General features: G+C 47.0%; 1 protein-coding gene across 2 annotated transcripts in view; it reads right to left on the reverse strand.

Moving 5' to 3' along the window:
• The window catches only part of SLC7A1 (solute carrier family 7 member 1), a 46,837-nt gene extending 43,045 nt beyond the window's left edge, over window positions 1-3,792 (reverse strand). The window contains exon 1 of one of the 2 annotated variants that reach the window (XM_055701796.1): window positions 3,687-3,792. The gene's annotated coding sequence lies outside the window, so the exon portion shown is untranslated. Of the gene's footprint in view, window positions 1-3,188; window positions 3,491-3,686 lie in introns of those variants that run through there. The other variant, XM_055701795.1, reaches the window with a different exon arrangement.
• Between the last annotated feature and the right edge of the window lie 23,088 nt (window positions 3,793-26,880).

A 26,880-nucleotide genomic window follows, 5' to 3' on the forward strand; every position in this document is an offset into this window, starting at 1 on the left:
CCAGTGCTGCCAGGTCAAGTGGGGTCCCTAGGTTTCTACAAACCATAGCAGGAAAGTGGAAGCCCCAGCTCCTGATCCCTGACACCCCCAAACCACCCAGGAACCACAGGCATTCGTCACGAAAGCTGCAGCTGGTGGGCCTACCATAGGGAAGGTGATAGCCCCCTTGTTTTGTTTGACCAATAGATTCAGCTATGCCTTTTCCTCTACACCCACCTTTTTTTTTTTTTTTTTTTGTAGGTTTCAGTAGCCAGTGACATTGCTAAAAAGGCATTAAGGATGGAGTTCTCAAAAAACAGCAAAAAACCCACCCGTAGTGCAAATAGTCACAACTCTTCTCAAAGTCACTGTGGAATCACAGAACCTCACAAGTTCATAGAGTTAAACACTTAGACATTTATAGTGCAGACTTTTACATCTGAGCTAATCTCCCAATGCATCCTTTTATAGTCAGTGGAAAACAGCTTTCGGGTCACAACTCATCTGCTTTAGCATATTGGGTTGAGATGAATCACATCCCAGCAATGTCCAACCCTCCCCTGGCTGACTATAACAGGAGCTGGGACTGAGCCTGCATGTAGAGGACTACATTTGGCCCGATGAACGCTACCTTCAGCATGTGACACATTTGCAAGGATTTTGGCCCTAGGGTAACAAAGGATGAGGACCTAACAGGTAACAGAAAAAACCTAGGAGACAATCAAACACATTGACATAGACAGCAGAGAAGATCCACCCTGGGTTACTAACTCTGGGTCAGTATTGACTGGAGATGACCACAACCAACCCTGCCCAGAACCATTGAACTAGTTCTCTACACTACCCAGCCTCCTGATTCTGCTGGTCAATGCCACTAGTTTCTCTGCATACTTGGTTAAGTCAGCAGGACTTCTTAGCTCATCCTCCAGGAGAGGCAAAGGGGCTCTGCCACATCCCCATTTCCCTTTTGGCACCGCAGGGTCTCAGTCAACAAACCTCACCGGGATCAAGCCAGCACCCACCAGGCACATCTGTAGCCAAAGATCACCCTCTGTTCATCCTGCCCTGCTCCACAATGATGCTTTTAGCATCAGATACAGGCCAAAAGAAAAGAATTGAAGTAATCACTTTGTTTTCTAGTCTCTGAAAGCTGGGCTATCACTGGAAGTGACATTCCTGAAAGGCCACTGAAGTCTCCTTAACCTGTTATGGTGGATCAGGTTGAGGAACTTGATAGATCAATGTTGAACAACAAGTAGTAGAGGCAGGAATTGCAATGAGAGCCCTGCCCTCCTTCACCTGAACCACATTTCTCAGTGTCTTCCTTCCCATCTGAGGCTAAACAACCACCACCACCACACCTTTGTGCCCTCTCTCTTCCACAGACCAGATCATCAAGTGTGCTCAACGCCAGCTAGACTGGCGCACATCAACCCTCACTTGTGCTGTCACACAACCTCAAGCAGAGACACAGACCTCAGTCACAACACCATACACTGATGAGCCCTACCTGAAACCTGCCAGTAGACTACACAGAAAAAAAGAGGGGGTGGGGGGGTGGAAAGGAAGAGGGAATTACAAAGGTTTCAACAAAAACACAAGTCTGAGCTGGTTACTCTGATAACTGGTTAGATTAAACAGAAGAGGGAACTCGTAGCTCTTTAAGCTAACGGCTCCTGTATAGCAAAACCTCTCTCTCTCTCTCTCTCCACGTGAAGTCAAGAGCATACTGTGTATTGTGCAATCACGTCTCACCCAGTCACAACTGAACTGCTTGAATTAGAAGCCTAGCTGGCCTCAGTTTCCACTACTGGCCACCCAAAACAAGGAGTGCCTTCTGAACACATCTCACTGATAAGCACAAGGCCTACAAGCAGCAAGGCTCTAAACTTTACACATCCCAGCAAACTGGCATAAATTGGGGACTAAACACCCAATAGTTCTCATGCTCAGGAAATGGGTTTATTTCAAAGCTAATCTGACTACCTAAAGCATGCACGCGGTGGAAGTCTGTCAAGGTCAAAACGCAACATACTCGAAATACCTGAAAATAACTTTTGGGAACTGTAGTAATCAATGAGCTTGCTCCTTTGTGCCAGGGCTGGCACTTGCAGCTATGCAGCTGGTGCAATTACACAGTCCCTCCCCTTAAGTTGACTTAAGTTGCTGAAGGAAATAGCAGTCTACAGAGTACCTGACCTAAGTTGATGCCTGTTCTCTCCAAGTGTTCATTGACTTTGCCTCCGATTTGGAGGCTGCAGAGCCAGCCAAGCATCACCGAGTGAGTAGCTTTAAGAGGCAGCAGAGCTGTCCCACTGCAGAGGGTCCCAGGCGACACCTATATGCATGATCACATCTTCCCCACTTGCGCCCACGGCTTAGCGCAGCCCACAGAGGTGGGCTGAGGGAGGCAGGGTGTCTGTCCACTGGTCTGCCTGATGTTGGACATCACAAGGTTGTTGCTCACATGCAAAGCTAAGGGCTGTAAATGGTCACATGTGCCACAAACAGGTGGCGAAGCCACTCAGCTGAGAGTCAGTTAATTCATAAAGCTGCAGCACCATGGCCACCTCGGCCGGATCTGCAGCCTGTTAACTCTTTAGAGCTGCAACTGCCTTTTTACCCGAAGTCTGTACAGCACCTACAAAGACTACATATGCCCTGCTCCAAAACTAAGGCTTCTGGCAGCTGACAACACAACTCACCAGCATTTCTTTACACAGTCCCAGTCTTTCCATTTGGCCTTAGCTATTTATAAAACCTCTCTTGAGGTTTTTACTGGGTGCCCCTCCCCTCTGCCCTGTCTGCCACAAACATTCGCACATACATATGCAGAAAAGAAGAAATCCATCTGTTAGTCAGGCCAGCTGCCTCCCCGATACTGACAGACAACATGGAAACAAGTCCCCGTCACAGGTTCGCAACAGCAGGCACCAGCAGCTTACTGGGTACAGGGCTCACTGAAGCGCTGAGCTATACCTGCTGTTTCAGTAAATTCTCTGCATCTTTTGCGGTTTGAAAGAGAAAGCAAAGCACAATGCAACAGCTCAGGAGCTATCTTGGACACAAAAAGACCGTCGGGGAAAAAGCCCAGCGTCTCTCCTTGACACCTGGGCCTTCACCTCCCAGCAAAGCATGCTCTCTATGGCGCCGCTCGCATTGCAAAGCAAAGGTAACAGAGAGAACGGGTTAGCTAGAAACACGCATACAGTTACGAGTTTCTCAACTCCGTCCTGGCTCGCTGCTCACTCCAGAAGCGGCAGAGCGTGGCTGGCGGGGCAGTGCCCACCCCCGCCGGCGCAGGGGCACACGCTAAGGCAGCGCCCGGCCGCTCATGATGGCAGGTCCCGTACTCGCACCAAGCAAAGGCCCTTCCCGCCGGGCGGGCGGGCTGTCCCCGCGTGTCGGGGTTCCCACCCTCGGCAGGGGGGCAGGGGTACGGCCCCACCAGCACGAGGCCGGGGGAGGGGGCGGCACACGGCTCCCGCGGCGCTCAGGGAGGAACCTGCCGGGGACCGCGGCCGCGCCGCCTGCATCAGAAAAATGGAGGCGGCCGTTTTGGCGGGAGGGGAGCCCGGCCGGGCCTCCGCGCCGCCCCATGCAAATCGGGCGCCCCGCGCGGGGCGGCAGCAGCCACCGCCACCACCCACCCGACCCCGGCCCGCCGCCGGGCGGCCCCGCGCCCGCACTCGCCTGCGCGCACTCACCCGCGCCGCGGGGCAGCCCGGCGCCGGCGGGCTCAGGCGGGAGGGCCACGGTAGCCCCGCGCACCCGCCGCCGCTTTACACCTCCGGCGCGGGCCCCCGGCCCCGCCCCCCCGCGCCAATGAATGAAGAGCGGGGAGGCGGGCGGGGCCCCGCGCCGGCGCCCTTCCGGCCACGCGGGGCTGGGCTGGGCTGGGCTGGGCTGGGCTGGGCGGCCCGAGCGGAGGCCGGCAGCCCCGGGGGGCTAGCGCATCCGCCGCGGGGCTAGCGCATCCCCCGTAGGAGCCGGGGAGCAGAGCTCGGGAACGGCTAGCCTTAAGCACGCAACTGGAGAACCGCCCGGCTGCGCACGGCCATGAGTGGCCGGGGGTTGGGGAGGAGGTGACTTCAGCGGAGCAAGAAGAGTCTTGTCCCTCAGAGACGGGTCACGGGCAAACAGTTCGTATCAATAGTTTACCTTGGACTGAAAACCTGCCTGTGTTTTCCCCTCAGGCTGCACGGGCATGAGAGCTGAGGGGCTGGGTCGGACTGAAGTGCCCGCTTGCCGTGCTGTGACAGCTGATGAGCTTCTGCAGGACACGGCTGGCCGGGCGATGCCGGGGTGAAATGGACGCAGGGGATAAAGGTGGGCGCTGGTGGACTTGGATTGGGCTTTTGACATTGCCTCCCGTGAAGCGCCATGCCCCCGGCCGTGGAATCACGCTGCTGATGGAATTGCCACGGCAGCCTGCAAACCCCGTGGCAAACGGCTGAAAAGAGGTGCGGGTGCTGGAAGAGGAACAGCCTGGCACAGTGCCAGGCTTGGTTCATCCCATGTCCGTTACCACTCATAAGGTCCGTGGTGAGACCCCGGTGGCAGGAGTTTCAGGTGTGCTGGGACAGCATATGAACGTGGATGTTGAAGAAACTGTCCAAAATGAAGTGGAATTCTAGAAAGGAACAGAGAGTTCAGGAAAGAAAACCAAATAAGCAGTGGAGAACAGCTGGTTGAGCAGCCTATTAGAAAAAGGTCTGGAGATTACAGTGGATCCCAAAAGTCACATGAGACTATATCATGGTACTAACGGTACTAATGCAAATAAAAAAACCCAACACCCAAAACCCAAAACAACTATCTTTCTTGTAGAGCATCTTAATGGAAACATATGTAGGATGTAGAAAGTAATCACAAAGCTGTAATCAATAGTGCTGAAACCTCAACTGGAGTACTGTGCTTATTTTGACATTTAACCATAAAGAAATATACCTACTTGAGGGAATCCTGAAAAAAAGGCTGGCAGGAAACACAGTCATTAATGAAAAGCTGAAGGAGTTGTTTTTGGTTTTTTTCCAGAACAAGGCAGAACAGTAGAACAGTCTTTCAGTCAATAAGCAGGCAAAGGCATAAATAATAAATAATGTCAATTACAACCACACCATGCTGATTAACAGTTACCCACCGGGAAGGCTGGAGTACATTTTGGGGTAAGCATTCACAGAAAGCCTTCGAACAATGTTTTGCTGCCATGTTTCTTCAACAGCTGTCCCACATGAGACGAACAGCTGTACCTGTTGTATTGCAGTTTGCTTCTGCCCGTCACAGCCATAGACCCTGGTTCATATCCTGTGCTTATTAACATATGTGGCTGCATAATGGCTTCTAAAATTGTCGAGGAAAAAAATCCACCTCTTTTAGGCCAAGATGAGGCACCCAAACCCACCAGGTACAAACTAACAGGCAAAAAAGCCAACCAAACAATTGTTCTGGGCTTTCTCTTCTTTTTGCTATAATCAAGAAATTCAATATTTAAAAATAATTCGTTTAATCATTTGTTGCTTTTTAATTAAGCAGCTGGTCAGCCTGTCCTAGTTCAATTTTAATCTGTGGAACCCAAGTGTGGCCTATATTCAATGTTCTCTTCTGTCCTGGACCTCATGGCTGCAAATGTTCAGCCAAAGGACAAGTTGCAGACGTGGCATGGACTGGTGGTGTCTCACAGTCAAGCTGTATGTAGGCATCGTGGCTACTTACAGAGGAAGTCCTGTCAGCTGATGGGGCTCCAAAGGTAATACCTAAACAAAACTGAGGAGGGTCTGAAGCTGTGTGCTCAGAGCTTGGTGGTGGGAGGTGCCAGGTGGCCATTTTCATGGTGTGTTTTTGGGGTTACAAGAAATCTGTGCAATATGAAAGGAATAGATGGGAAGGAAGGGAAAGATTATTCATTCTGCAGTTCAGGTTTCTTGGAGAAGATGTGGCAACATCAAGAGCTGAGCAAGTAGAATAGTCCACATCCAAGCTAGTTAACCCAAGCAGACTTTGTAGCCAATAGACAAGAAGAAGCCTAAAGCAGATCTGCTGAATATCACCCTGAGGATCCCTGGTTTACTCCCCAACTCTACAGTAAGCCTGCAGGTGAACTTGGATGCTGATACCTGTATTACAGACAGCCTCAATGAGATAAAATTAGTCCCATTCCAGAACTCCTTTCTAGAGCTCACTCCTGAAGCTCAGCCTTTTTCTGGCATTAGCACTAAGGCTGAGATTTCTGACAGAAGGTCACTGTTAAATAAAACAAGCTACATGAATGAAATACCAGTACTGGTTGCTCCAATACCACCTGCTATTGTTTATTTGAGAGGTGATATTATCATTTCTTTCGGTATTTTGTTGGGGTACAGCTTGGGTTCATCCAGACAATGCTGGGGAGAATATTAAAAACCCTGAGGGACATCTGGATACAGTGGCAGTCATAGATATAAGAGCTCCATCTTCCCTAACCTTAGGCAACTATGGTACTGATATCTCCACATGAGCACATCATAATAGCTTCTCTTACAATCAATGCACAAAAGCAGGCATTTGTGGAGCAAAACTCGTAAATCTTAAGAATGGCTGCCTGGACCACACCAACAGTCCATCTAGACCAATGTGCTGTTCCTGAGAACAGTGCAAACAGATCTGAGGCAAAACTGTAACAAAGCAAACACATGGAAACACTTCTTTGAACACGCTCTTGGACTGAGACAGAACTAGTATCCTTGTATGTAGCAGCCATTATATCCTTCATTTTCCATTAAATTTTCCACATTCCCCTGACCTCATGCAAAATGTTAGCATTTATAGCCTCCCATGACATGAAATTCCACTGCTTTACTATGTGTATCTTCAAATACTACACCTTTTTGTTTCTTTTGAACCTGCTACTTGCTAGCTTTATTCTTCTTGCACTGGAGAAGACAGTGAACAATTGATCCCTGATCACAGATGACTCCATCTCTGTGTTTTGCAGGCTTTTATATGTCTTTATCAAATACATATTTAACAAGATCTTCCTTTTCAGACTGAGAAGTCTGAGACAACTTAGTCATCCTTTCCATGGAAGCCATTTCATGCTTTTAATCATCCTCAGTGCCCTCCCTGAACCTTCTCTCATGAGGAAGATGCCTTAAGTGCAACAGATGAATCATAATCTAGAAAGATCTGACCGCATTCCAGCCACCTAGTGGAAATGGTCCCTGGCCCACACCATCCTCCAAACCATGCCTATATATTGTTAAAAATGGTGCTAGTTGCCCAAGGTCAAAACTGTGCCAGGGACCACACAAACAATGTGACATTGACTCTGTCTATACTTGCAAGTTAAACAAAGCTAAGGAGTATTCATGGAACTTAATCAACCTTATGCTATATTTTTTTAAAGGCCCGTGGCACAGTTTTCATCCATGCCAGCTAACAGTGTCACAAATAATCCTTAGACACAAGAGCTGTTAGCCCGAACCTGTGGCCACCAGTATGTATGAATACATACAACCACCCTATTTTGGAGGGTAAGAGGATTTAATAATGTGGACATTCACCATTCTGTTCCACAAGCATTTTCTGTTTTGGGCAGGCTTAATAGCGTAATATAAAAGCAGTCAGTACAGCTGCTCATGGAACAGTGATTAGGGACATGCCCTGGTCCTGTTTAATGGAAGAGCACAAAAGTGACGTAGATGTGTGAAATTCAGTGTAAAATGAACAGTGTCTTGTTCACCACAACAGCATGACAGAAAAGGCAATGGGATGGGCAGACCTACTGTGACTAAGCAGTTGGACATTTCCTGCAGAATTTACCTAGCCAGATGTGAAGATGTAAGAGAACGTGTGTACCAGGGACAACGGAAAGACTGCAGAGGTGGATGGGCTTTGCAAAAGCTTTGGCTTTGCAAAAGCCAGGCACCACCTCAGTCTGGGCTTTCTCAGCGTCATGGGTGGGAAACTCTCATGGCTACAGCAATGACTGAATACCTTGCCTTCCATGAGCACGCACAAACCAGCCAACTGTGTGGTGTCAGAGCAAGGAACTAGGTTCTGCTCTCCAGCAGAAAGCACCACAACCTCCAAAGTTGCGTATAGTGTGTGCCCCGGAGATGTTTTACACATCAGAGCAGGAGGGGAGGGTCTGGAAGCTGCACCCATTTCCCATGCTCAGGGGCTAAAACAGAGCTTTCCTGCTTTTCAAGAGCAGTGTGCCAGGTTGGATTTTCCTTTTCCCAAATTAGATCTAAGTGTGTCAGAAGAAAGCATTGAGCTAAATGTGTTGGAAGAAAGCATTGGAACAAAGAGGCAGTGCCTTTCAAAGAGCCAAAATGCTGGTGGTATCTTTAGTTTGGGTGAGGTCACCCCTTCCAGTTCCCACTTGAATCTTGAATCTTACTGGAAGCTGGCAGATGCTTTCTCATAAATGCCTTTCTTGATAGACTTTGGCAGCAGTCATGCTAGGTGCCGCTCAGTCGGCATGAGTATTTGCCACCTATGGCAGAAGCCTCTGTCCCGAAGGCTTCACGATGTTGGCTGCAGAGAAGTTACACTGCAGCAGAGAATCTATGGGCTGGAAGGTGGAATTGCACCCCTGGACCTCCCAGTCCCATCTGAGGACCTATGTTGTGTTTGAGAAAAGTGATGCTCCACCTAGATGTTTTAGTCACCCTTACATTTGTAATTAACAGCATGTTCACTAATGCATGTTAGTGACAAGTAAGGCAAGTCTCTAAAGCAATTTTAAAATGCACCTTATCGCAACATACAGAATAAATCAAATGAACCCTGATGATCTGTTTATCTGTCTCTTTTCCTTTGCTTGGTTGAGGGAGTGACTTTCTCCTTTCCAAGTTATTCAGCCTTGCAATAATAACTGCTGGCAAATAAAATTATTGAAGGATAATTACAAACAGGTATTTCCATTTCAGTGGGAGGATCTTCTTTCCTGCTTTGGCCAGAGTGATACTCTCATGTTTCATCCTTTCTGGTTTATTTCATTATTTTTTTTATCCTCTTGTGCATTGATGAATTCAGTACTATTTCAGGGACCCAGGAATCAAAGGAGATACATCAAACGAAACCAATGCAACAAGAGCTGGGCCAGGAGGTCACCTTTGAATCAGGTGGTGGATTTTAAAGTCTTCTTGGCCAAATCTTATTCCTGCAATGCTGAAAACAAGGAGAGAAGTGACTGCCAAGAATGGAGTGGCTCCAGATTTAGGACAGTGAAATGGCAAGGAGAAGTGTGTTCTATGTGTTTTTATAATTTTATTATAAATCGAAAGAGACGCCTTGGAATGTGCTTGGCCAAAGCTGTGGGAGGTGGTGGGGTAACACAAGGCTTTTTGTACTCATTTACAGCCAATTTTTATCTGAAGCCACCACCCTCAATCCCACCCTTTTCTGTGTAATCTCTTCTTAAAATAACCAGAGCTAACATCCTGTTACTGTGTTGGGTTAGTCCCATTCTTAATAAAGTTGTTCTTTCACCTGCTAATATGCTTGAGCTAGTTTTCTCATTCGTCTTCTCTCTCATTATTTTCTTTTTCCCATTAGTATTTAATGGGTGTAGCGGACTTCCTTCAGAATCTTGTGTTTATTTGGGGGGAAGCAGGCCATGATTTTATTGGAAATTATTAGTATAATTCATGTGGTTTGTGCTCTCTGAAAGTGCCAAAGATGAAAAAGACTTTTGTACTTTCTGCTCTTGAAAGATCATTGTTTCTGGCAAAGTCACTTAGCATTTTCCAAGCTGTGAAATTATATCACTTACAGGCGAAGCACAGAAAAGACTACATCCAGGCATGCCAGAGGATACTGAGAAATGCTAAGACAATTTTCTAGGGAAAACCACAGTGTCTGTGACATATTTTGTCCTTTTGGCTTTTACATTTATTAAAAAGTTGAGCAATAGGCTGGATTCAAATGGACTTTCCATGTCTTGCAGAACAGGTGGTTCAGTTTTCATTTTCAGGGAATTTTGGTGGGGTTTTTAGTGAAATTTGATTTGCATATTTAAAACGGGTAAAAAGTAAATCCTCAGAAATAAAGTATTCAAGACCTACAAACCATACACCTATACAGTCATAAACCATAGCTGAGCACAGTCTTACTGTTGACATCCTATAAATCATGTTACACTTAGCAGATTCATCACATCTCATATGCACAGCACGAAACTCCAGCTGACCACCTTCTGGACCCCATTCTTCTGTAGCTGAGCCTGCACATAGCTCACTCGTTGGCAGGACAGGACCAGAGTTTTTTCCCCTGCACCGATTACAGCTGATTCCTGACAAGTCATGCTCCATGGGAGAAGGACCCTCACCCCAGAAGGACCCTCAACACAAAGTGTTGCAGGACTCACCTTGTCACACTTCTGTGTGCTGGAGACAAAGACACCTGAGAAGGGCCATGGGACATCTCCTGGGAACATGTCAGAGTCTTGATTTATGGATAAGTGGATAAAACATTCATTTTACCATCTGAAGAGACACCTCTGACTCAGCTGAACTCAATGTAAAGTACCCATTGGGTGGTTTTCAGCCTGAATTTCCAGCTCAAGGTATATACCAGGATTTGTTCATTCCACTTGGCCAGGCTTTTGTCCTGCTCCTTGTTAGTGGAAACCATCTTCCTGTAGGATTGGGGAAGAATTAAATCCTATAATAACTTTTTCTGAGCAAACAAGAGCAAATGCAATTCTCATGATTTATTTAAAGTTAGGATTCAGGGGGAACCAAAAGCTGTCAGTTTTTTTTTCCCCTTGTAAGTAATAATAGGGTCAGGCAAGTAGCCTCCCAAAGTTCAGCCTCAGAGATAAAGCATTTCTCCAGTGAGGGTAAACCCTAAGTTTCAAAATATTGGTTCAAGTCACCCTCTATCTATGGCTCTTCAGTATCTCAAAAAAACCCCTACAAACCACCAACCCAAAATCATTAATGAATTAATTACAGGTGAAAGGGAGATCGTTTTTGTTTGTTTGTTTGTTTGTTTCTGTATATCTCAAGATCCAAATCAATTTCAGCCCCAAATTAATGCATAGGAAGAATGTTAAGTTGGCTAAAACTGTGGTTTAGGATGAACTAAATTGTTCAAATCAAAGAAAGTCCTTCCAGCTCCAGTTTGCCTGCTCATCTACAGTGGTACCCTGACAAATTCCAATGGAATTTGGAGAAGAAACAGTTTCATTCCCTCACTCTCAGCTCACAGGCTACATCCAAGTCCTTCTCCACAGGTAAAACTCTCAGCTGTGAAACTAGAAGCTGGGGGAAGGGGTGTTTTGTGATTTACAGTATGCACCAGTATTTACAGTGTGCATGTGTGTGTGTGTGTGTGTGTGTGTGTGTGTGAAGGTGGAAGGTGTTGACTGGGAGTTCTTTGCATTCCTGGACCAAGTGACGCTGGTGATTAAGGAACTTTTTTCTTGTGACTGAGAGGGACTGAAGGTGGTGACACATATGATTTCTTACACTTTTTGTTTCCTATCTTGTTCCTTGATTGTTGTAACACCTTTTTCTTGCGCCTTGACTGACTCTGGCATGCCCTGCTCATACCCAACCAAAATGCTGCAAAAATATCCCCCCCTTCCTAGCCTGGCGTATTGAACTTATGATTCTCTTCACAGCCCTTCACTAGCTCTCTTTGTAACTTGTACCAAACAGCATCTGCTGGTCTGTACTGCACAAGGCTTTGCAGGTCCTCATATCCCCTTTAGTGTTTACAGATTGATTTCCACCTCTGATCCACCACAATGCCACAGAAGTGTGGCTAAGTCTCCTGGTGCTATAGCAATAAAAATAACAAGCTCTGTTTCAGCTAGTAAGCCCCTTTCGTCATAGGATGAAGTCAAATCAATAGAACTGAAGGATCCCAGTCAAATCAATAGAACTGTCATCAGAAATTGCAAGCTGTTCACTTTCTGATAGCTCCCAACTTTGATCTAAGCAAGTTTTACCATCCCAATCTGGGGTTTGGTGCTAAATCCATTAAAAAACCACCAAAATAAAACTGAGCCCAAAACGGATCCTGAAGGAACTCCATTAGTAACTTTTGTTCGTTGGTAGTCTTCTTTCAAAGTCATCTCCCTTCTCATTAGCCTTACCACCGTTCACCCTCCTTGCTACTTAATTTTATGTACTATCCTTTTCTTCAGTTCAGCCAGTTTCCAAGGTAGCACTGTATCATTTACTTTACTGCAGTCCAGCTAGATTAGATATGCTGCATTTCTCTTGTTTAGAAAATTACTTGCTTTAATCAAATAGACCAAATGGTCTGCTTTTGAGAACTTACTTGCCTTTGTGTTCCGTTTTTCATTTAAATCCATACAATTGTATAGCTTTACTTCAAAATGCATCTTAATGTCTTATGTACTACTAAAATCAGTCCTATGGCTGCTACTCATCTGGTCATGTTTAAAAAAAAAGTGGTAATAAAAATCTCTACTTCCAGATTTTCAGTTACGTGCTCACATCTGTTCACAGTTCTGGGATGGAGGTGATCTGCTTTTCAGCTAGTGCACATTAAAATCTGTCGTTTCTTTTCTAACAGTTTCATCATCAATTGTGCACATCTCTGCTTCCAACAGCAATGCTGATTTGCCCTTCTCAGTATTGTGGCTTGAAACTTTGGCCATGTAGGACAAAATCTAAAGAACTTGTCCGTGTAACATGCAACTGCAGTTGCATAAAGGCCTCTGCGCTCAGAGCAGTGGTCTTAATCCTTGTCCAGACTTAGGGAGGCTCACTAGTACAGACTCCATCTGATCAAATGACTCCTACCTTCCCATTAGTATCCAGGACCCAGTTACACCAGAGGCACTGGGAGAGCTAACACAAAGTGTGAGCGCTGAGTTCAGATGGTGCTGACAGGGCTTTTCAATGCAGCAACTCGGCCCCAAGAATCCCCCCGCCAATCTCACTGCCCTTGTCACAGAGCAAGTGCCACGTTGCCTCGCACTTGCTTTCCTTTTTCACACGTGAATCTTGCACTCCTCTAAACCTAGGGACCCTGCATAAATGAGTGGATGCAAAGTACCATGCATCCTGCTGTCTAGAGAACGCTCCCAGCAAGTCAGACAAGAGCACATTAAGTTAAGAAGGTTCCAAGATTAGGGTATATAGAAGAAACCTTGAATATACTATGCAGGAAAGCCCTGCCAATTCAAGGAGAAAACCAGTTATCTAGTCATTAATGGCCCCTGACAGTACATGACTGAGATCATCCAAGATATCTCTGTAACATCTCAGTCATTTAGATCATCCCAATCTCAGAGGCTAGATTTATGTTACTTAATAAAATGTGCTGTGTCCTGTTCCATGTCCTTGAGGGCAAGCTGCGCTGCACAGCACAGCTTGCATTCACACAGCAAACCCCTCTTCTTCCCTAAAACAAGTCCATAGCAAGGTGGCCACCTCCCAACCGCTCCCTGGGAAGAGCAATCCCATGCTGTCCCATGAACTGTGCCCAGGCACTGTCTGGGAGAGGGCTATCCTTTACAGACCATACCTGTAGCAGAAACTATTAAACACTGCAGGCAATCATGGCCTGGTACAACATCCTGGACCCTCACCATGTTTTATTTACTAACACAGATGGAGCCAGAGAGGCTGAAGTTTTGTTACAGACCCAGAACCAGGCAAGACGCAGTTTTGGACAGGTGGGTTTGGCATTTCCTCATGAACACCTCAGACACCACACCAGTTGTGGTGGATTTTAGTCCTGGGAATGTAACTTTCTCTCATTTACTATACAAAGGAATAAGACATCTTCCTCAGCATTGTGAAATTTTGTTCCCAGAGCCAAATTAACTTCCTGGCATTACAGCCCTGCATACCCTCTTGGGTCTGGCCCTTGATCTAAGCGTGATCCAAATATTGTGTTTGATCTCAGCCTCCTACTCAGTACACAGCAGCCCTACTTCCTCCTTTTTAAATTTTGTTTCTATTTATACAGTTATCAAACCTTTCAGCATTTATCTTCACAGATCTTTGCAAGGTCTAACTCAGCTTGACTTTTGGCACTTGGTGCTGGATTCCTACATTTTCTGACCTTCAAAACATAGCTGCTTAGACTGACTGACCTCTTTATCCGTTCCCATAGACTGTTTACACCTAGCATCCTTCCTTGGGCAGTCATTCATCCAGGTAACTCTGGAGAACTTCCCCATTCATTTTCCCCTTGTTTACCATGCAAATTCCAGAAAGATTTTCTACCTCTGATGTAAACTCTTACACTCCTTCATATGCAATCCCTGAGCTTGTCAAACTGGTTAACTCCACTCACTAGTTTTCTTAAATTTCTTGAAATTTTCCCTGCAAAACCCCAAACCTAAACCCCTAGAAAGATATTTTTTATCCTTTTCCCCATTCCATTTAAATGCTGTTAACACTCTGATACAAAATTATTTACTGTAACTAGTTCTTCTATAATATGTTCACTACCAAAACTACATCCAAAATACACCCCTTTCGCTTGTGGGGATAAACAAATGTAGTATCACATCCCTTTCTTCTTGAGTTTGCAGCTGGAACATTAAATTCTTGCACATTGACAATTCACAGTAATATTTATTCTTGATATTAAAGAGACATTAAAAATCTAGGATTTTAGAAAAGAGGCCCATAATACTGTCCTATTTTTCCCATTCACTCTTCTTTCCCAGAGGATTTTGACTCAACTCAACTCATTCTGTTTTCTTCCTGCTTTGTCTCAGTTTTCTTTATTTCTTGTCACTGTATCATCATTCAGTAATGACCAAGAAGACAAATCTAACATAAGGGATCATTAGGAGACAAAAAGAGAACAGTACAGAAAGCATTGCTATGGCTGTGGTTTGCTCACATCTTGAGAACTGTGCCCACATCTCAAAAAGAAGATACCAGAACCTGAAAGATTCAAGAGAAGAGCAGGATAAACAGTAAAGATATGGAAAGATTTACATTTAAGGAGTGGCTCAGCAGTTTTAAATTGTTCAGCTTCAGAAAGACATGCCTGATGGAAAATATGCTAACAGAGCTGTGAAATGATGGGTGGGAAAGGTGGATCCCATGAGTCAACAAGAGAGGGTGCTCACTTCTCTTCCAGGACAAGAACCAGGAATTGTCAAATGCACATGGTGCTTGAGATGCAAAATGTGTGCAGGTGCACTGGAAAAATGCTTGGCAGAGGAACCCATCAGAGTTACAGATAAACTACACCAAGCTCAGGAAATACCCTGAGCTGAAAAGAGATGGAGATTGGGAGAGTACCCCCCGGGGGAGTACAGCGAATGTTTATATATGTGTACTTGCACTGCTCTTACTTTTCACTATGCATCTTCTCATAGCCACTGCTATGAGGTTAGTACCTCACTGAAGAACTGCAGGTGGAAAGTCATCCTGAAGAGCAGAGGGGCAGCTGTTTCTGGCTGGTTTGCGTGAAAAGGATACCAGGGAGAAGAGCTCAGCACCTCCCTCTCCACTTCCCCTCCTCAGGGAGCTGTAGAGAGTAAAGAGGCTGCCCCTCAGCCTCCTTTTCTCCAAACCTGACAAACCCAGAGTCCTTAGCCGTTCCCCACAGGACGTTCCTTCCAGCCCTTTCACCAGCTTTGTTGCCCTTCTCTGAATGCATTTGAGTACCTTCACATCCTTCTTAAATTGTGGAGCCCAGAACTACACACAGTATTCAAACTGAGGTGCACCAATGCTGAATCCAGCGGGATAATCACCTCTTTTGACCAGGCTGGTCATACTGTGTTTGATGCACCGCAGGGTGCAGTTTGCCCTCCTAGCTGCCAGAGCACACTGCTGACTTACATTGAGCCTGCTGTCAACCAGCACCCCCAGATCCCTTTCCGCAGGGCTGCTCTCCAGCACCCACCTCCCAGTTTGTACCTGTGCCTGGTGTTCCTTCGTCCTAGGTGCTGAATTGGGCATTTAAACTTGTTAAATTTCATCCTATTAATCATTGCCCAGTGCTCCAATCTCTCTAGATCCCTCTGCAAGGCCTCTTACCCCTCAAAAGAGTCAACAGCACCTCCGAGTTTGGTATCATCAGAGAATCATATAATCATTTGGGTTGGAAAAGACCTTTAGGATCATGAAGTCCAACCATTAGCCAAGGACTGCCAAGTCCACCACTAAACCATGTCCATAGGCAGCGTATCTACACATTTTTTAAACACTTCCAGGACTGCGATTCCACCATCTCCCTTGGCAGCCTGTTCCAATGCTTGACAACCCTTTCAGTGAAGACATTTTTCCTAATATCCAACCTAAACCTCCCCTGGTGCAACTTGAGGCCGTTTCATCCTGTCGCTTCTTATCTGGGAGAAGAGACCGACCCCACCTGCCTACCCCCTCCCTTCAGGCAGCTGCAGAGAGCGATAAGGTCTCCCCTCAGCCTCCTTTTCTCCAGACTAAACAACCCAAGGTCCCTCAGCTGCTCCTCATCAGACTTGTGCTCCAGACCCTTCACCAGCTTTGCTGCCCTTCTCTGGACACGCTCCAGCACCTCAATATCTTTCATCAGCAAACTTGCTAAGGATGCATTCAACTCCTGTGCCCAGACTGTTGATACGTATACTGAACAGGTCTGTCCCTAGAACTGAGCCCTGAGGAACACCACTGGTGCCGGGTCACCAGCCAGGTGCAGCCCCATTCACTACAACCCCGAGAGCTCTGCCTGCCAGCTCTTCATCCAGCGCATCACGATGTTTTCACGTGGTATGTTCTTCCACACTCAGATCTTGTTTCTATGGGCCTGTTACCTTGCTCATATATGTCCCTGCATCCTCTTCTGCCTCATTTCTTTTTTCCCAGCTCAATCCTGGCAGTAATACAGGGGGGCTGTTATTTCTGTCTTCCTACCTGAATCAGACAGTCTCTTCTTCCACAGCAGCACACTCGGATGGAAGGGCTGCCCATGCGTCCTCCGTACGGAAGGAGTTAGTGGCCTGTCTTAATTTCCACATCCCTCCTGATGACCCAGGCAGCCCGTGACAAGCCAGATTCGGCCTGTCCCTCTGAGGCTGGTTTAGATGATGGTTTCTGGATATGTGTCCGAGGACCGAGAATAAAAACTCAGGCAGGCCACAGTGCCAGTGAGGTGGCCGTGCTGTGACCACCATTGCTGTGCTAAGTACAGGTATTACAAACCCCTGAGCCGTGATCGAGGGCGCGTTTCCCCCCTGAGGCCGCAGGAACCCCTGAGGCAGCAGCCGCTCCCGCGGGCCCGGCCCGGCCGCAGCCCCCCGGCCCAGGCGCGGCCCCAGCCCGCGGCGGCTGCCGGCCACAGGCGCCGTCCTGCGGCGCCCCCGTGCGGCCCGCCGGGGCCTTGCTCCCTGCGTCCGCGGCGCGGCCTTGGCTGCGCGCCGCCTGCGGGCGGGGTCCGGGCGGCCGTGCGGCCCGCGGAGCGCCCACCCTGCGGCCGGGCGGAGCGGCTGCCCCGCAGGCTCAGGCCTGGCCCAGCGCTGGGTGTTGCTCGGGCTTCACCGTGTCCTCAGACAGGCTCCTGGGGCGCACCCCAGGTGCCGGCTCTCCTGAGGTCCCCGGGGCTGGGGTTACCGGGGCTCCTGTAGCAGGGGGCACTGCTGTCTGTGAGGAGGACAGCCCCCTGCTTCTGTGCCTTGACCTTCCACCCCCTAATCTTCCTCTCCCCAAGGAGAAACCAACCCACAAAGACATTTGGGGACCTAAATCCCATTATTTCAGTGGGATGTTGGTACCAAAGTATCTCTGTAGGTCTGAATTTCTTCCCACATTCCCCAGCCAAGGTGGAATTTCCCATTGGGCTGATGGAGAAACTCTTCAACAAAATCCCTACAAACTCCCTTTTATTGACATGAAAATAAAGCAAAGAGCAAACCCCAAGCCCTGTAGCTGTTGAGCACTTGCATTCTTTGGAGGTTGTATTGCTCAACCAGAAATAATGTCAAACCCATGATGCAATGCAGTAAACACGTGAGGGGAAAACCATTCCTACCCAAAGGCTGTGCTCTGGTGAGACTGGGTGTTTTGGTCGGCTGAAACAAGATGCAAACCCTTTGGAAGGTGCTGGTGGGGCTAATGCCGTCTTCCAAGTCTTGGCCAGGTCAGACGCTGAGCAGGGACACTGCTGAGCCCTCCTAACACCTCCAGCATGGAGAGCACAGTGGGCACCTGCTGAAACCAAAGTATCCCAAGGCTGGCTCCTGGTGTCATGGGAGCATCCTCCCTGCATGTGGCCTTGAAGAATGCTCCGGAGAGAAGAGCGTCCTTTGTATTCAAAGGTTCCCAAACATGGCATATTGCCCCCCCAAAAAAAGCCATTACTGCAGCTTTTACTTGAAGTTGCTTAATTATACCAGAAGACACATGGGAATTTGACATATATCCATCCTCTCCCCCACAAAAATTATACACCATCTAGAAATATCTTTTTGCTCTTCCCATTTCTCCATGAGGAGTGGGGTCAGTGCCCTCCAGATTCTTGCTACTTGCAGCTGGACCTCACACACGTAAGCCGTATATTACTCGGGCTTGCTGATTTGCAGTCAGTTCTCGGTTCCCAAATCTTGGTTCCTTTGGGCTAACTGCTCTTTCTTTGCCTGCATTCCCTTACCTAGACCCTGCTGTCCTTTCAGAAAACTGTTTCAGTTTCCTGAAAAAGCAGATCCTTCCGGGTCCATGGTCTGGCCTAGCTCTTGCAAAAGGCTTGTGCTACCTCCCCTACCCAAAGAAGTGTCAGATTATCTCCACTGACACCTCCAGCAAACCTTCCATCTGTGGTCTCAGATCTCATTGCTTTCTTCCTTGCTTCATCCTTCCTTCTAGTGCCACCTTTAGCACACTAAGGCATTCCCATGATTACAATCCCTCCCTCAAAGAGCCTTATGAGGCCAGTAGCTTTACCTTGTGTCTACAGATCTGCCATGCCTTAAGCCAGGCACCTTCTGTTCTTGGTCAAAAACGGGTCAGCTCAGGTTACCAGCTCACAACCTTCAGCAGTCTGGACCCTCCTGGTCTTCCTGGTTTTCTTAGTCCATATGTGGACAAAGCCACCTTGTGTGTGTGATTGCAGTCCCCATCACTGAAGGAGCATCACCCCTCCTTCTTCTTTAGGGTCTGCAGTGGTCTGTGCTCCCTGACCCTCTACATCCCTTTCTACTTCTGCAGCTACACCACAGGCTGCATATTGGGAGTCATTCAGTTTTGGTTGACTGCCCACACATCTTCCAAGGGTCAAGAAGTGGGGATCATTGCTGCTATCTGTTGCACAAGGTTCCACATTTGCCTGGGTACAACCACCAGCAGTGAGTAGGAGTGCCCTCAACGTTGCTGGAGGTGGCCCAGCAAGGACCCTGCTCTAGTTCCTTCTTGAGTCTTTAAAGATAAGCTCTAAAGCTTCAGATCAGAACCTCTCCTTCAGGTGGCTCGTTTAGCTTTTTCCAGCCCTTCAGACCCAATGTTTCTTCTGTTTTCAATAACCCTGCCATGATGAGGCAGTTCAAGCTTGTATCTTCTCCTCTGCTTTAGTCTCAGAGCCCTCCTGGTGCAGGGTAAACTGGCACAGACTGGGTGAGGCCTGAAAACAGTCTCTCCCAAGCTCGCATCTTCCTTCTGTTCCCTCCTTCCCTCAAGCTGCACAATACCAAGTGAGAAGCAGATATGGAGAAAAAAAGAAGTGAGAGGCATACACCGACATCTTTCCCAGACATGAACAGGTTTCCAATATCGCTGCTCACTGCCCTTCCCGTGAAATCTGTCTGTGCCTTCTGCTTGCTCATGGGTTTCCCCCACCCCCTCTCCTCTGTCTCTCTGTGCTGCTCTGAGGTGGTTACGTCCAGCCAGGACATCAAGAAGGAACAACTTATGCAGTCTTCAGGGAGAAAGTGCTACCCTTGCAGGAAACTTGAGTATGACAATGAAAATGCAGCATGGCATTATGTGCACATGGGTGATTACTCTTTATGCTCTCCTAACGTGACTGATTCCTCTGCAGTATCAGGAGACCTTGGACATTCTTAGTCATTTACTAAGAATTTACATTTACAAGCATTCTAGGTTTGTAATACAGCTTTATTTTAATGCACAGATCTTGGATGCAGTCCCCTGAGATGTTACGGTGCTTGGCTGTTTATGTTTTTTTCCAGAGGAGTTAATACGTCCCATTCCATTTGTGGTGCCATCTAGAAATCCCCCAGCCTTCCCCTCCCATTGATACTGTTTAGTACTTTTCTCCAGAGCACAATATCATCCTCCAGTCTCTCAATATACAACATTTGTCTTTCTGGCAGCAGAGGCTGCTCTGATCATTGCCCTGTCCTCTCAGACCCTCACTGTCTCCGTAATGTAGCAGCTTGTCTCCAGCTTCTGCCACTGCATTTCCTTTCTCGGGTTCTGGCAAAGTTAAATTCAGTCAGAAAACACCTAATTACCTTAGGCAATGTTTTCACCCCAAACAAGTCTGGTTCTCCTGCTCTTGGGAAGCCAAAGAGAAGTTATGTGAAAACATGTCTTCGTCACTGGGAAAGCCCATGCCCTGTAGGGACCCACCATCTGGCCCATGTCTTTGACCTTGAGCAGGGTTCACTGAGCCTGACAAGTCCATTGCTGTCCCTCAGCAAGCGCTGGCCCTGTAACACTCACTCACCGTGGAGCTACCACATTCCCACCCAATGACACAGTGATTGTGGATATCCTGGGAGTGCAGGAGCTTGTGGCAGAGTTTGGAGCAGTGGCACGTTGGTGACCGTGCATGGCATGGACAGGAGGAGCACCGGGCTGCAATGCTTCCCTGCAGTCACTCAGTGTGGGGTGGCAGAGAATTGCTTGCAGAAGTCAAAAGTGGGTCTCACAGCCTGGAGAGGAGATGGGTGCCCACTGTGACGTACTTTTCTCAGAGGTAATGAATTGATTCCTAGTAAGTTCAGTTTTATCAGAAATGGTAGCAATTTTCCTCCAAAATGAAGAGTTTGGCTCTTTGTGTGTCCCCGAGGAAGGGAATGTATGATGTGCTGCCCTGGCAGAGGGAGCATGGTGATAGGCAGGTCCAGGAGAGCCAGCTGGGAGGCGAGCATCAGCTCTGGGTCTGGTGTGCCACATCACGAAAACCAGAACAAGTCTGCAGTGTTACCGAGAGCATTAATAGTCACAGAATGCTGCCTTTTGCCCTTCAAGGGAGAGAGCCTGGCCAGGGGCACTGGAGCTATTAATTGAGTCACAGAGCAGTCATTTGTACATTTAAATGGTGGAAAGCTAAACATGTTCTGCAATCAGTCCTAGCAAAGGACACTGACGGGGACACGCTCCTTTCAAAGTCTGGGCTGCCTGACACATCTCTGCAAGCACAGCTCTTTCTGCCTGGCTCTTGCCAGGCTCCCTTAAAGAGACAGCTCCCCACACCTTTCTTTTCCCCAAGCCAAACGTAATAGCAAGTAACAATCGAGATGATCATAGCACATAGCTTCCAGCATAAATATACAACCTCACTGTTTAAAAATGTCCTATTAATTTCTGAGGTGTATGCGTTGGCACTTGTGCTGAAATATTTGCACCCTGGACAAACCTATCCTCTGGCTCTGCCCACAGCTACCTCAGCCAACCTGCCCTTGCCCTTACAGCAGGACTTCAAGAGATTCCTTCAGTGTCTCCACCTGAATAAGATTTGTATCCCATTTTTTCAGTCTCTGCGTTATGAAGCTTCCAGGTGTTGCTTGAGGAAGATGAGACATTTTTCCGTAAATCTTTCTATCTGGTAGGACAAGCATATTGCAGCTGTCTTCCATTACCGTCACCTTGCTTTAGCCTAAGTGCTCCAGCTGGTGTCAGAGCAGCTTGGTGTGCTGGCACAATCTCCTGTGTTTTCCTAGGCCTTAGTATAGGAAAAAATGCAGAATGAAGGAGCCTTGTGTCAAGATATTAGCCCAAATACAACACCAGCTTTATCAGTACTGCGCTGGGTAGCTGTTTGCTTGAGGTGCTCTCTAAAAGGTCTGGGAGGACAGTTTCCATGTCCCCCAGCGGTATGAGAAAAAAAAGGTGGTTGCCTGGCCTGATAAAGCATCTGGGCTGCTGAATGCAAATTCAGCAGTGATTGGAGAAAATAATATCTCCCAAACAGAGTGCTGAATGTGAACAAACATGTGCTGGGTTTTTGTGACCTTGCCAGAGACCTGCTGATGCCGGAGTGTCAAATGTAGAAAAATATCTGGCATCAAGTATACGCTTAAGAAAACGTTCCCTTTGCATGCAATGAAGTCACTCCCTTCCAACACGTTTACAGGAATCCTTTGAAATCTCTCCACCAGCACAGGTTTTTGTACATTCCCCACTTCTGGTCTCTTACTTCTTTCAGTCTCCTCTTTGTTTGGTGCCCATCCTTTCTGTTGAAATCCAGCATGTCAGATTTCCTGAATAACGAAGAGATTCGGTTTCCTGCATATACACATTCCTGAATGTAACAAATTTACATTGACTTTGGTGCTTATCTGAGCTTACATTTCACACCCTTCCTTGATAAAGATTAATTCATGTGTAAACACTAGTTTACTCCATGTCTTGTGTTATCTATGGTGTCTCTTCCAGTGTTACAAAACTGTTTCTGCCACCATGCTGGTTCAGGCATCTGTATCCAATTTAAAACAAATAAATAGCCAGTCTGGTTTGGGGCTGATTACCCGCGTGGGCTCATCACCCTTGGGGGCTCTGGAGCTGTTGGCAACCTTTGTCACTGCTGCAACATGATGGAGCTGCTGCAGGTTTTGCATCCCCTTCCAAACGACAAGCGTTGTCTCTGCTTGTGGTGTCTGCCACAGAGCCTGCAGCTCCTCGTGCTGTGTCATTTCCTTGAATGGCTTCCCTTTTTCACTGTGGGTATTTTCCATTTTATTTTACATGTGGTACCACATGGTGTTTGGTAACCGTGCAGAGCTAAGACAGCTGACGGAGGCTGCTCCCTTCAGCTTTTTAGCACTGTGTAGCAGGAGCCTCTGCACAGCGCCACAGCACACCTTAAGTAGCTCTGGCAAGAGCCTGTAACACACTGTTATTGCTGAGGAATGCCTAATCACAAGTCTCTTCTTATCATTACTCTCTGTCTATTCCTGGGATTCCTTCCCCCTTCACAATAATGCCATTTTTGCACTCTTTTGCCAGAGGGTGCTGGAGTGTGAGCTTTGATTTATTAGCTAGTGGAGAGAAGGGTTTGCTGGGATTTTTCCCAGAAAGTGCTGCAGTTCCTCAGGCTGGTTTGCTAAAAGCTGACTAGAAACACACTGCAGAGACCAGACCAGATGGGCAGCTTGTATTTAAATGAGAAAATGCTATATGGTGACAGTGGGGAAAGAAACTTGGGAAGAGAATGAGAGAGTTCTCCGAACAGTCCCTGCAGGAACCCAGCTCTAACAATGGCTTCAAGGTCTGGGTGCTCCCACTGCCAGATACTGGCTCCAGAACAATTCATTTCAAGGCTGGGGATTATTAGACGAAGTGAAAAATAAGATTCAAGCAGTTTATGCAAGGATCAGGCTGACAAACAACTCGCAGAACAACTCTGTTCTTTATTTGGTAGGCCAAGGGCCGAAAATACATTTTCCTTCAACCTGATGACTTTCAAGGAGCAAAATCCTAGAATGCTGATGCTGGCAACTTGAATTAATATTTCATGAGAGACACGTTTTGGTTTTTTTTTTTTCTCTTGGTGCAAGGGTGATTCTATTGAAGAAATTTTTACAGCCCTGCGCACCCCAGCACGGTGCAGAGAATTCAGCAGCAGCTTTCATAATTAAATGTTACAGGAATAATTTTTATTTTTTGCTGTGAGAGAGATCATTGGGCGTCATAGAAGCTGTAGCTTGACATTGATTTGATGCCAGGGAAAGCAATTACAGCACATACACAAGCCAAGAGCACCAAGAAGCAGCAGGAGACGTTGCAGGGTCCAGCTAATCCCCTAGGCAACATCAACCATGTTATTACTTGACGCCAGCGGTTAAAGAAATGTCAGCATTAACCTGCATCTGCAGCAGCTTTTCCAAACAAGCTAAAAGCAGCCTGCACTGATGTTAAAGCAAAACCAAACAAACTTTGTATGCATCTGGTGCAGCAGTTGCTGCCTTATTCCAGTGCCTCAGGTGAAAAAGGACACAAGGGTTCTTAGACACACATCTGCCTCTTGGGAGAAGAGGGAATAAATCACTGGAATAGAGAAATTTCATACTGAGACAGGACAGTCTGTTCCAAGACTGTGATAGGGATGGAAACTCCTGAGAAGATGTACAAATCTCTTCTGGCTTCGTACAAGCCCTGCCCTGTTGGCAGACAGTTATATGTACCAAAGAGGTCCTTGCAGTCAGGATCAGTACCCAGGGCACCAACATGGTTTGAGATGGTGTCCACATGGGAAGACATTTGTTGAGTTAAAACCTTTTAAATACCACTGCTGAGCTGTAATTTAAGTGAAGAACTAGGCATGACAGAAGCTTAATGAGAATCCCAGCTCAAGCTGTGAAGCTAAAGGCAAGCCGTGGCTGGCCAACAGACCCCACACAGCTTCAGTTCCTGCAGAAGAGCTGCCTTATATCACACAGCCCTATTCAGAGCTGTAATGTGAATTTTTGTTGTCACAAGACTTAAAACAGCGATACCAATGCAAACAGCCATGCCTGGCAGGCTCAGTGACACCCAGATTCTCCTCTCTGCTCCTTCCCCCACTTCCCACCCAGGATATTTGGTAACAATTAGGAAAATTATCCTGTTTCTTAGTAGGCTATTTACTACGGAAGCCTGTCTGATATTCCTCAAAATGAACCCTGCACAATAAAGCTCAGAAAAGGAGATGGGTCCATGGCACAGTCCCAGCTGGTGAATTGGTTGCGTGCCTCCTGGCTGGCATGTGCTCTCATCCTGGTGGCAGAGTCCTCTGGGTATTCCTGACAACTTAGAGATCAGGAAAAGCTGGAACACAACCTCTAGCCCAGGCTAGCATCCAGGCATGCACTTGGCCTGGTAAACTCAGTGCCAACAAGATGCTAAACTCAATGGCATTTTGTGATTGTCACTCTCTCGTGTCTGTCTAGTTCTCTTAATAGCTGCATTCAAAGGTGCAGACTCATATTTATTCTTTGAAATTTCTTTTGAATCCAAGACTTTTGGAAAGACAATTAGCCACCCACTGTAATCTTCATCAAGTGTGGCCTTCACCGCATCCTAGTCCAAAGCTTTGTTGTCTAGATTCCTCATGGTCATCTGAGCAAAATGCCTTGATTGTTTCAAGAAGCCGTACTCTCCCAAACATGAGCAGATTTAGATTCACAAGTGAAAGCACTCGCTTCCATGTCCCGTCCTCCCCTGGCAAGAGCCGGCTGAGGCCACCTGCAGAGCAGATGGATCTGTCAGCACCATGGAGCTGAACTCTTATCTGGGAGTGACCAGCATTGGAAAAAAAAAGGTATACCAAAATGGTTGACACCTTGCAATCTTTGAATTGCTGTGCTTTAACTGAAATGCAGAAATGGAAAGGAGGGTGAGCATAGGAGGAATTATGTTACAAAATAACCATTAGCTTAGAGCTCACCTGTTTTCTGCCAGCAGATGTGCTGTTGTCGTGACATGGAAGGGGAGATCTTCTGCTGAGAAAGAAGGACATGGTGAGACTGGGCTGATGGCATAAACCTCAGGAACGCTCTCTCACAGAGAGAAAATACATTTGCTGATAAGAAAAGCAATTCTGGCATTTGACTGTGTCTTTTAACTGCTTTTGAGATTTCACCACAGGCTTCTGTGTAGCTCTCACAGCTGACCACAAGCAGTTCTTCCTGTCAGGTTGTCCCAGCTTGCTTGCACTGGGAGTGCAGTGAATCCAGATGTGTATGACGAGGCAGTAGCTTGTGGTCCTGGCAGCCCAGGGTAAGACTCTTGCCACAGCAGGTGCCTGCTTAAGAAGCCCATTGCCTGAAGCCAGAGGCTGACATCTGATTGCAGAATTGGCTGCTGGCTAATTAGGACTGCATTACCAGCCACAGAACAAAAGTAGGTTGAAACCTGCTCAGCAAAGCAAGCTGATGAAACATGATCAAAGGAGCTCTGCCCTTCAGGACACGGAATGACTCTTAGCTAGGAACGCAGACAAAAGATCACCCATCCTCCTGGAGAGCTGACAAAGATGTACTTTTTGCTCATCCAAGCACCATGCAGGCTGAAACATTCCCAGGGCTGCATTCGAGGCACTGCAGAGTGCTTGGTCTGTAACCATGCACTGCGTTAGGGCCAGACCTCTTCTCTGAGCTGTATCCAGTTGCATGTCAGGTGTCTGGGAACAAGAGAGGACCCCAAACCTTCCAGGCAATCAACCCTCTCCAAATGTCTTTGTCAATGAAGAGCAGCTGACCTGTTTCACCCGACCAGTCAGTGATGTCATTTCATGTCTGACTGGTATCACGCTGTTCTAAGCCAGCCACACTTGGTGGGGTTTTTTCCCAATACTGGTTTTAGTCACTTAAAGTCCATCTTTGCAAGACACAGCATGCCAGAGGACAGCTGAGTTCACAAAGTCTGCAGCTTTAGTCACATCACTTCAAGACCTCCCTTTTCACAGAGCACCTTAGGACAGTAATGAATACTATGAGGGTCTGTCTAGCGGGAGCTGATAACACATACAAGGTATTATTGACTTACTGTGTCCTACTGTGACAGGGAAGGCTGTCCTTTCTTACCCATACATTTATTCCAGTTTATCACAGATTTGTTATATATATATATATATTCATCAGGAATAAGAAAGCAACCAGAATAGAAAAAATATGATGGATATTTTGGACACCGCAGGTCTTCTGAATACCAAATGGGCCAATTCAGTCTTTGCTGCTGATATATACATTCAGGGAAAAGTAAAAGAAAATGTCGAGATTCCATATGTCTTATTATCTACCTGAAAACCATATACTCCTCTCCTCAC

This window comes from Falco cherrug, chromosome 2 (assembly GCF_023634085.1).
Source record: "Falco cherrug isolate bFalChe1 chromosome 2, bFalChe1.pri, whole genome shotgun sequence".
NCBI classification, from domain to species: domain Eukaryota; kingdom Metazoa; phylum Chordata; class Aves; order Falconiformes; family Falconidae; genus Falco; species Falco cherrug.